This window comes from Alnus glutinosa, chromosome 12 (genome assembly GCF_958979055.1).
Source record: "Alnus glutinosa chromosome 12, dhAlnGlut1.1, whole genome shotgun sequence".
Taxonomy (NCBI): domain Eukaryota; kingdom Viridiplantae; phylum Streptophyta; class Magnoliopsida; order Fagales; family Betulaceae; genus Alnus; species Alnus glutinosa.
The window spans coordinates 3,184,815-3,196,022 of record NC_084897.1 but is presented as its reverse complement, the minus strand read 5'-3'; the positions used below and the strand labels follow the sequence as shown (position 1 = coordinate 3,196,022).

At 33.5% G+C, this 11,208-nt stretch overlaps 1 long non-coding RNA gene across 2 annotated transcripts; it reads left to right on the top strand.

Annotated features, from left to right (window-relative positions):
• Window positions 1-1,107: 1,107 nt before the first annotated feature.
• LOC133852028 (uncharacterized) lies at window positions 1,108-6,836 on the top strand. 2 transcript variants are annotated; one of them, XR_009895884.1, is made up of 4 exons: window positions 1,108-1,392; window positions 3,791-3,856; window positions 4,104-4,159; window positions 6,703-6,836. It is a non-coding gene; the product is annotated as an uncharacterized LOC133852028 (long non-coding RNA). The 2 variants fall into 2 exon arrangements; XR_009895883.1 differs by lacking the exon at window positions 6,703-6,836 and adding an exon at window positions 5,701-5,977.
• Window positions 6,837-11,208: the final 4,372 nt, after the last annotated feature.

Below are 11,208 nucleotides of genomic sequence, written 5' to 3'. Positions count from 1 at the left end.
ACTTTTGATAAGCGGTGATTTAACAATATCGAATATGTAAGGGGTGAAAGTATATGGATTAAATTGACACGTACAAAGGTGATATTTATTATTTTTCTTATATGATAATATCAAGCAATCTAATGGAGGCTTGTATGGCTATCATCCTATTACAACTATTGTGGATAACCCTTTTCTTTCTAATGCAAATACTGCATTTTGTATATATAGTTTCGAATATTGTCATGATAATCTTTTCTTTAATGATTTTTATAAAAATATTTTTGCAACAAATAAAATAAAGATGTAAAATAAAAAACAACTAATTAATAAATAAAGATGTTGCTACTTTTATTTCATGAAAGGTTATGAATTACATATTGTGATCATGGGGAATTCAAATTAATAGAGGTTATTAAGGCATTTTGACTATTTTGTGAAAATGATTATTTTTATTTTAAATAACAAACTTTTTTTTATTACTTTTGCTAATTATTTTGGCAAATTACTATTAAGTTTTTTCATCGCCTCCTTCCTTTTTTAAGTCTTTTTTTTTTTTTTTTCCCTAGTGTAGCATCATGTGAATTCATTTCTACTAATTTCAAATGCCCCTTCATAATTTGCAATAATTTATTTATTGGTTCTTTTATTTGTTCTCTTTTACAATAAATATATGTATTTTTTTTTTACATGTCACTTCCACTTGTAATTTTCACCATTTATAATATATTTGCATAAATGAATAATATGCTTATTTACACTTTATACGCTACAATATTGCATGCTTATAAATTCTTTAAGAATGGAGGTTATAATCTAACATGTTGTGAATATTGGATGATACATCTTCACTTACTATTTTAACTTACCTTCACTTATTCTTTTACATTACCTTTTTAGTATAGTTGACTTTTACTAAGTGTCATACATTAATTGTGTAAAAAAACTCTTCTAAAGCCTTATGGTTCTAGCCAAAGATCGACATTACTTCAATGAAAAGTTATTTACCTGTAATATTATCATATTTTCAAAAGCTACAATTCTTAAACAGCTATTTTTTAAATAAGTATTTTAAAAATAAATTAATGTATAAACTATAAATTTGTCTTTTCAAGGGTTTCAAGCTATTGGCTTACAATAATTACTAAAGGATTTATTCCAGTATATAATTTATGTATTTGACATCCAAATTAGAGACTTTCTAGAGTGAAAGCAAAAATCTGATGGCTATGAAATATATCAAAAAACTCATGTTGGTAATGATAGAGTTGATTGTCCTCATAATAATCGAAGTGCATGGGAATGACCCTACCCCTTTCTCTCCTAGTCACACTTTTCTTCCTATTGGCCTTCATACCTTCCAACTTGATAATAGCCATGGTCATCGTTGCCTTGAAAGCACACTTGAAAAATGTGAGTATATACTAAAGTTGCATATGTTAGAGCATTGTATTGTTCGTAATCTTTTTCATTGCCTTTTTGAGAACCCAATACATCTTAATCAACCTATTCAGGAACGTCTTGATATTGTGTCAAAATGCATACTTTTTTGTTTGGGCATGCAAACGAAACAAGGCTACCGTCTTGCACCATGTTTATTAGACTACTATGAAAAGCTTATGAACAATCATTAAATGTATATATGTAGAATCAATGAGATCTGCTCCCTCCTCTCCCTTTCCCTTTCTACTCCTTGCTCCTACCCTCCCCCTCCCATTCTGGTTTTTCTTTTGTTTGTAGGTGTTCTTTGACCAGATCAGCAATTTTGACATCTCCGCTATGCATCGGTCCATCTACCTCCATGATGTGTCATTCATCTCTTCCCTAGCCACTACTGCTATTTGTTGGTTGTGTTTTTGCTTTGAATAAGAGTTTTCTTCTCTTTATATCTGCCCTCATGAACGATCTATGGGATGAAGGTTAGTCAGGTATGATGGGTTGTATCTCACGGCCTGGATGGTTCAGTGTGATGGGTTTTCTCTCACGGCCGGTTTAAATAAATTTTTCTTGAATATTTGGCTACCCTTTCTTAGATTTAGTCTGCTCGGAGCAGATTTGCTCTTTAACTGTTTTTGTACATGGATGAGCGGAAGATGAAAGTTATAGATAGCACTTTATTGTGAGAATTTTGTTTGTATCTATGACTTTGTAACCTCATTGCATGTATTGTAACCTCATAGCATGTAGCTATGATTTTGCAGAGTTTTATGTTTTGTGATGTAAGTGCTTTATATTCGTGACCTTTGATCAATGAACTACTCAAATCTTTCGTTCAAATAATAAAAAAAAAAACAATATATGTAGAATCGATGGCTCCAAGGTTGGTAAAAGATTCCCAACTACTTCTCTAAATCTCTCCAAACAGACATGAATGCACACACTTATGAAGAAGATATTGTCCTACAATATATAAGCATGAAGATTTTAATACAATGTAAAGAACACTTAACATTTTATATATTTTCAAGTTGGCAATCAAAGGTTCATAATCAGTTTTATATTTGATTTCAAGCTAAGTAAGATGGCATCACGGGTTGGTGTGCGAGATCTTGGATAGTTGGATTGTGTGGATAACAAATCATAGATTTACTGCTCGTTTTATTAATGTATCTATTGAATTATAAAAATGTGTATATGTAAAGTCAATTTTACTTGATTTTGTGTATGAATTATGGTCATGGGCACGATCGACCCAATGATTGTACTATTTTGGATTTGTTTATGTTATTCGATTACGTGTGGGGTGATTGGGACTTTAAATTTTGCTTATGCATGTTTAAATCTTGGATATTGAGACCCATGTTCATCATTTTATAATATATACGCCTCAATGTTGAAAAAAATTAATAGATGATATAAAACTTAAAGATTGTTATCCACACAAAAATTTAGCTTTTAAATTTTCTAAAAAATTATTATATTGTTTGTGTACATAATTCTCTAAAAAAAAAAATCAAAAAAGTAAAGGCCAACAATGGTTATGTTCTTTCAATTTTATGCTCCTCACAATTTTGATATCCCTTCTAATTGAGAAAATTATGAAGAATTGCATTTGCCTAAAACATAAAAGAATAAAGTTCAAGCTTGTACCATAATGATAATAAGCAAATTATAATCACATGAAATTGAGGAGAATTCAATCTCACATTTCAACGGAAAACATGTAATGCCCCCTAATAATTATACATTATTATAATTACCTTAACATGTATATGTATATAGTAAAAATATGACACCATATTGGGGTGAAAACCCGATTTAGGCCAACCGGCTGCGATAGCTTGTTAACCGGTTATTTAATAATCGACGATTATTGTAATGTCTCGAATATTAAATAACATTTTAAGAGTAAAATCTTGTGGATAAGCGATAAGAATTAATTAGATGTCCAAAAAATGCAAGTGGACGCGTAGAAAACACTAAAAAAATTTAGAATTGGAGTTTCAGGTCTGGCGTCCGGACGCATACTTATTCCGTCCAAACGGCTGCCTCACAAATCATGCGGCATCAAATGTGCTTGCGTCTGGACGTTTACTCATTCCATCCAGACGGCCCTGGACTAAAATGTGAGACATAACCTCTTTTGGTTCATTTTCTCCGGATTTCTTCCATTCTTCCACGATTTTTCTCTAGTTTTCCACACAAAATCGTCAATCCACGGAAATCTATCAGTCTAAACTCAAATCTGACTTCGGGAGAGTGATTTACTTGTGTAGATCTACGTTTTGACCGATCATTTTGTGGTAAATTGCTAAATTCTTATTTTTGAGTAAAATCTTATAAATGTGAGTTTAATCCTATTGTTCTTTAGGTGTTTGGCTATTTGGAGGTTACTTAAGGCTACCCAAACCTTGGGTTTTGGTTTGGTGAACTTTGGGTAAGTTTTCCCTAAACCCTAACTTTAGGTATTTTATTTAAGTGGTGTTTTATGTGATTAACCCTAAGTAAATACCTATGGGTTAATATTATTGTGTTTGAATTAGTATATTATAATTGTAGGTGCGTGTTTAGAAACCTTTGAATTTTATGGGTAAATTGTGGCATAGCCTTTGAGCGATTCAAAGTGCTATTTAGTGTGATTAATGAATAGGAAACTAAAAGGTGCATTTTATGTTAAGTTTTAGTGGCACTTTGGAAATTGAACTTTGAGCCATTGGAATTAGTGAACACGTGGCCTAAGGTGAGTATTCTACTCACTGAGGAACTCTAGGAACTTAGATTTACATTTTGATAATATTTGGTTGTGTTTATGATTATGGAATTGTTGATAAAAAAAAAATATATATGTGATTGAGTTGTGATATATTTGGATTGAGAATTGTGATGATAAATGGATGTTGATGATATTGATTGAATTGTATTTATGGTTATAGAATTATTGATAAAAAAATTTATGTGATTGAGTTGTGATATATTTGGTTTGAGAATTGTGATAATAAATGGATGTTGATGATATTGATTGAATTGTATTTATGGTTATAGAATTGTTGATAAAAAAATTTATGTGATTGAGTTGTGATATATTTGGATTGAGAATTGTGATGATAAATGGATGTTGATGATACTAGATTGTATTTATGGTTATGGAATTGTTGGTAAAAATATATGTGATTGAGTTGTGAGATATTGGTTGGAGAATTTACGATGATAAGATGATGTAGATGATATTTGGTTGTATATATTGATTATGGAAATTGTTGATAAAGTATATGTGATTGGGATGAGAAATACTGAATTGAGAAGTGTGATAATAAATTTATATTGATATGCTTGAAATTACTCGGAGTTCGAATAATATGATGTTGGATGGATGATTTGAGTAGCATGAGATTATATTATAAATGTGATTGTGTTGTGGAATGTGGTGTTGTTGAAAGAAGGATGTTTGCGAATACATGTGTAATAATATGTATATAGTGTGGATACTTTGGTATTATAAGAACCCGGTAGTTGATAGATGGTAAGTCCAGTGTTGTAGCATCTGGCAAAGTGGTAGGCCACAGGGTTGTAGCTCTTGGTTGAGTGGTGTGCCCTGCGGGTTATAGCCTTACAGGTGTAATAAGATAAGTCTAGAGTTATAGCTCCTAGCACTTGTGAGTTGGTAGGCCAGAAGGTAGTAGCTCTTGGCTAAAATGTGTGCCCTGCGGGTCGTAGCTTTACGGGCAGTATTGAGGTAAGTCTAGTGTCGTAGCTCTAGCACTCGTGAGATGTGTGCCCTGCAGGTCATAGCTTTACGGGCGGTATTGAGGTAGGTTTAGAGTCGTAGCTCTAGCACTCGTGAGATGTATGCCGTGAGGGTTGTAGCTTTACGGGCGGTATTATGGTAAGCCTAGAGTCGTAGCTCTAGCACATGCAAGTTGATATTCTTGGATTCTATGCGTAAGCCTAAGGTTGTAGCTCCTAGCTACGGAGTTGGTGAGTTCGGGGTATTGCTTATGGTATATGTGGTATATTGCTATTGGAAACTGTTATATTATATTAGAGTGTGATGAACGGTGTGATTTGTACGTGATGATGTGTTGTTGTGTGGACTAAATGATTATGATTTGAAAATGACATTATTGAATCTTCCATGTATTTATGTTTGTGTGCATTATTTACTTAGTGAGTTTTATACCACTAAGGCCTCAGTACTTCTTATTGAGGCAGAGAACTCACACTTTCATCTATTAGGATGTGGCTATCACCACAACCGTATAAATGGAGCTTCTTTGGATGCAGGTAGTGGTGATACGGAAGATAACTCCGTTGCAAACTACTTGGAGTACTACGACTAAAGCTTGTCGCTTGAGTCATAGGGGTGTCAGACTTGAATAGTCTCTTTTGATGTATATTTTGTATATGACCAGTGTGACTTATAACACTTTGATAATAGCCATTCTTTTTATATGTATAATCTATGCATAAGCCTTAAAAAGAAGACGTTAATTAGCTTTTTTGTGTAATGAACAGTTTGTATTTATGATGTTGATTTCCGCAGTTAGATTTTTCTATTCAACTGCTTGAATTCTATTACTCTAATATATCAGGTACATGTTAAGGAATGTGTACTATGAGTTAGTTCAGTGACACGTAGTCATGCTACTGTGATGACTCGTTTGTATATTTTCATAAGAAAAAAAAAAATAGGGTCATCACAGTTACCGGTTGGTACCCGGTTATCTGGACCAGTAACCAAATTAAAAAATAAAAATAAAAAATAAAATAAACGAGATATTTTGGGCCTAATTTGGGTATTGGGCCTACTTTTTTGGCTTAATTTAGACTTTTTTAGCTCTTTAAAAAAACATTTCAACCTTTTTTGGCTCAATATGTTGGCCTAAATTGTAATTGAAATAAAAGTGCAAAACCCTAAATTTTATTATTTTAGTTTTTTAAATATATATATATATATACACACACACACATACCTGGTTACTGATTATAACAAATTTCAATATTTTCTAAAACCGGTAACTGCTTTGGTAAGGCCGATTACTGGTTATTTCTAACTGAGTAAAAAATTGGTTGGCCGGTTACCGATTATCGACTGGTACCCTGTTATCGGTTACCGATCGGTTATAACCGGCCGGCTTTACACCCCTAACAACATATAAACAACTCACCATAACTGATAAGTCTTGAATTATTCGATTCAAGACCCCTTAAATTGCATTTGTTAGACCTAGTTCGTATTGTATATATAACGTTTTGTTGTAGTTTTGTTTTATGTCTTATTTTCAGGTCTTAGTTGAAATCTAATTCAAAACACTTGAATTAGACCTGAAAATACATCAAGAGTACTTTAGTCATTTTCCTGCAAGTTGAAGAATTGGCCAAGGCAGTTCGATCGATCGAAATAAAGTCGATCGATCGAATTCTCCGTCTTCCAGAAAATCAGATATTTCCAGATCTTTGCATTCTTTATGCAATTCAAATCATAAGTTGGATTTTGTGGACAGAAATGGACGCCGACCAGCTCTGTTTGTGCGGCTAGAATTAACTCTTGATGGTCTTTTGTAAATCCAATTCTCTATATATATGAGATTAGGGATTTAGGTTTAAACATGCATCTTTTGGGGTTTGTTCGGATTTTCTCAAGTGTATCACTTTAATTTCTCATGTTTTAGTTTACTTTGATGCACGTTTTCTGGGCTTAATTCCAGAGAGCAATTTCTTCTTTTTTTTCCTCTTTGTTCTTCATGTTCTAGCTTAGGTTTTTCTCCCTTTTTGTAATCCGAATTTCCTTAGTTTAATATAGTTGTTTTTAATTCATTTCCTTCTTGTTTCTTTACTGTTTTCCTTTAAATTCATTCTTAGATTAGATTCAATTCATGTCTAGCTAAATTCTATCTTAGGGTTTGATTCTAATCCTATTCAAGACCTATGTAGTGTTCTTGAGGTTTTTAGAATTTTCTTTAGATGTTTGATGATTGTTAAGGGCTAGAGGATATCAAAATCCATGCTAAAAGGTTTTGGTATCAAGATTCCAATCTATTTATTCATGAAAAAGAGTTAAACTTGTCTATGAGTTTTCTTAGAATTCTTGAGTAAAACCAACATTCTTAGAAATAAGAATGATGTCTTTTGCAATGGTTCTATATGACTTGAGGTATGACTACCTATTAGAGTCACTTTATAGGGTATGTTAGGGAACACCGATCATTTCATACCTTTGGTAGTATAGAATGTCTTTCCATTGTAGTTTAATCTTTACATGGAATAGATCGGTGTGAAACTAGATACCTTATCATTGTGGCCTAGTTAGGGTTTTCGTATATCTTGTATGCTTATTGGGATGTGTTTTAGAGTAGTAAGCTAGGGAGCATTAGTCACTCCACACCTTTGGTAGAGTAAATGTTTTTCAATTATAGTGTAATCTTTATGTGGAGTAGATTAATGTAAAACTAGGTGCTTTATAACTACGTCTTAACGAAAGTATTTTCGTGTCGAAGTCGTCGTAATGGTTGACGCCCATTATGCGCTCATATCAAGCATGTTAGGAAGATCCATATAGACTTTAAGCATTTCATTGGTTGAGGATTGGATAAGATCAACACCCTAAGTTTTCTCTTAGTTTGTTTTCAATTTCCGCTTTCCTTTGCCTTACTTGTTGTAGCTTCAATTCTACAACTCTTGCTTTTGTTTTTATTTTTAAGTTAAGTTAAATACTCTCTTTAGATATCCCGTTACGCAAAACAACCAATAATCTCTGTGGTTCGATCACCCTTACTTAGTACAATCGATACGTACTATTGCGAGTGGTAAACTTATAAATTTAAAATCCACGTAGCCGCTTGGCGCGCTACCAATAACTCTGAAGCATAAATATCATATACAAATGTACAACCATCAACACTTATTTACGTCATGATTACAACATCGAAGTTGGTTACTAAACAGGTTATAAATACACCTCTAGACATCTATGTTGTCCAACTAACCTAGTCACATCATCGTACTATCTCCAATTGGACCCGAAAGCTGTACATATTCAAAATACTCTTAAGGATTTTTGTTACCATCTATTCTAATTCATTTTCCTTTGCATTTGCAATTTCTGTAAAGCAATATTTTACAAGTGGAACTGTAAGTTAATGACCCAAAAAATAAAAAATTAGTCAAAATAGTGTATGATGTGAGCCATCTTTTATTCCGATAAAATATCTCTCTCTTGTTAGACAGAAATACATACCACAAGAAAATCTTTCTAAATACAGGTACTCATTTGTAGTTGAAAACAAAATGAAATTATTTTCTTAAAACATAATGAGAGATGGTTTTCTTTTTAAAACTAAAAACTATGCTAAAATAAATATTGCCTTTTGAACTACTTTACATAATAAATACTAAAAACTATATTAACATAATTTTCTTTTTCTCGAAATGTTTTTTATAGTAGTTACTGAAATCTATACTACTATAAAATATTGTGTCTTCTAAAGTCTTGCATGCAATAAAATGTTGGAAATGCTTCTAACTTAAAATTCTTTTTACAGTGCGACCATGACTATGTTGACACCATAGGTGACATTAAACTTACTGGAAAAAAAACATCCTTATTAGATCCCAACTATGCTAACGTCAAGGGTGGCATCTGGCCATGACTATGTTGATGCCATGGGTAACACTAAACTTACTGGAAAGAACACATCCTTGCTAGACCCCGACAATGCTGACATCATGGGTAGCACACCTAAGGATGATATCTTTATTTCTAGTTACTGTGTTCCTTAACATGCTACATAGACCTCAATTGTAACACATCAATCCCACATTGAAAAGATGAGTAGCCCCACATAGAGTATGTGGATTATAAAGACACTCATGAGTACTCAGCCCTAATTCGTTCCTTACTATATGAGATTGAGATTTATAAGTGATTTTAAGGAAGTTTCAATGGGATTAGTCTCGTTTAAGTGATGGCGCAAATATGGCTAGCACTTTTCATGGGTCGTTCAAATGGTTTTTTTTTTTTTATATAAGTAATAAATTTTATTAAAATCGTATAGGCGCCCCTAAGTACACAGGTAGTATACAAGGGAGCAACAAAACTAGCCCAAAAAGAAAGAGACCCAACAAACCCACGAGACCCTAACAACCCAAGAACCCAAAAGGCCTAGTAATGTTATGTGGTACTAGAGTATTGCATGATGTAGCCCTGACAAGGATGTTAGAGATATAAGGGGGTAAATTGTAACACTCCAATCCCACATTAAGAATGTGAGCAGCCCACATAGAGTTTGTGGATTATAAAGACATTCATGCATGCTAAGTTACACATTGGTTACTTACTAGGCGAGACTAAACTTTGTAAGTGATAAGAGCCGAATGTTACACATTCTAGCCCCTTAACTCGCATATGTTAAATTCCTTAGCGTTGTTATTTGTTTAATTTTTGTTTTGTTTTCATGTTTCAGAGCTTTATAAGATAGATAGAAGAATTCGAGTGGAAATTGCACTTAAAAGACATTTTGGAAGCATGTTGAAGACCCTGGGATCGAGCGCACCAAAACAAGGGCTCGAGCGCACCTACACTCGAGCTCCTCACCACTTAGGCTCGAGCACACCTGCGCTCGACCTCATCATCACCGAAGCTCGAGCACACATACGCTAGAGCACACTTCCCTTGGGCTCAAACACATGCGAGCGTATTGTACACAGCAAGAGTCCTATTTCAGCTTGGATTGGAATTTTTGAAAAGGAATGGGGTTTTACTTATTCTACTCGGACTATGAGACCTATTTATGATTTTTCTATGATTCCTATGGCATCTAGAGTTCATTTAATCCCAATAAATAGGCCTCTAACCTTTGAAGAAAAAACACAAAAGCTTTGGGGAAGAATCAAAGGCTACTTCAAGAATCAAAGGGTACTTCAAGAATAAGGTTTTCTCTAGTTTTTCTTTTCCTTTATTTATTTTCTTATAAGGATGATTTTCATCCAAATTATGTGAAACTAATACTTTAGTTAGGGATCGATTGAAGCCTTAATCATGTCTCTTTAAGTTTTTCAATTTGCCTTGCTACAATTTATATATTGATGCTTAACTTGATTAATTCTAGTTTCTTGATTATTCTACTCGGACTATGAGACCTATTTATGATTTTTCTATGATTCCTATGGCTTCTAGAGTTCATTTAATCCCAATAAATAGGCCTCTAACCTTTGAAGAAAAAATACAAAAGTTTTGGGGAAAAATCAAAGGCTACTTCAAGTATAAGGTTTTCTCTAGTTTTTCTTTTCCTTTATTTATTTTCTTATGAGGATGATGTTCATCCAAATTATGTGAAACTAATACTTTAGTTAGAGATCGATTGAAGCCATAATCATGTCTCTTTAAATTTTTCAATTTACCTTGCTACAATTTATATATTGATGCTTAACTTGATTGATTCTAGTTTCTTGAATTTGTTAATTTGTGATTGGTCTCATTCTGTTTGGACAAAATCACTTGTATGTAAAGATGTTGTTTAACAGGGATTCCGCTATTCAGAAGTGTTTCAGAAGAATCTGCAAGTCAGAAAAAGTCGGTTCCCTGCCAGCCGTCAGGACGACGTGTCATCCCGTCCGGACGCTCATCTGTCCACAATTCCAGCTGTTCGGACGACGTCCCATACCGTCCGAACGCCCGACAGACCAAGCATCATTCGTCCGAACGACGTGAATTTCCGTCCGGACCCTCCACTGTATCGTCAAGCTTCTGTTCTAGCTTGCATCCGTCCAGACCTCTCAGCAGCCCATCCGGAC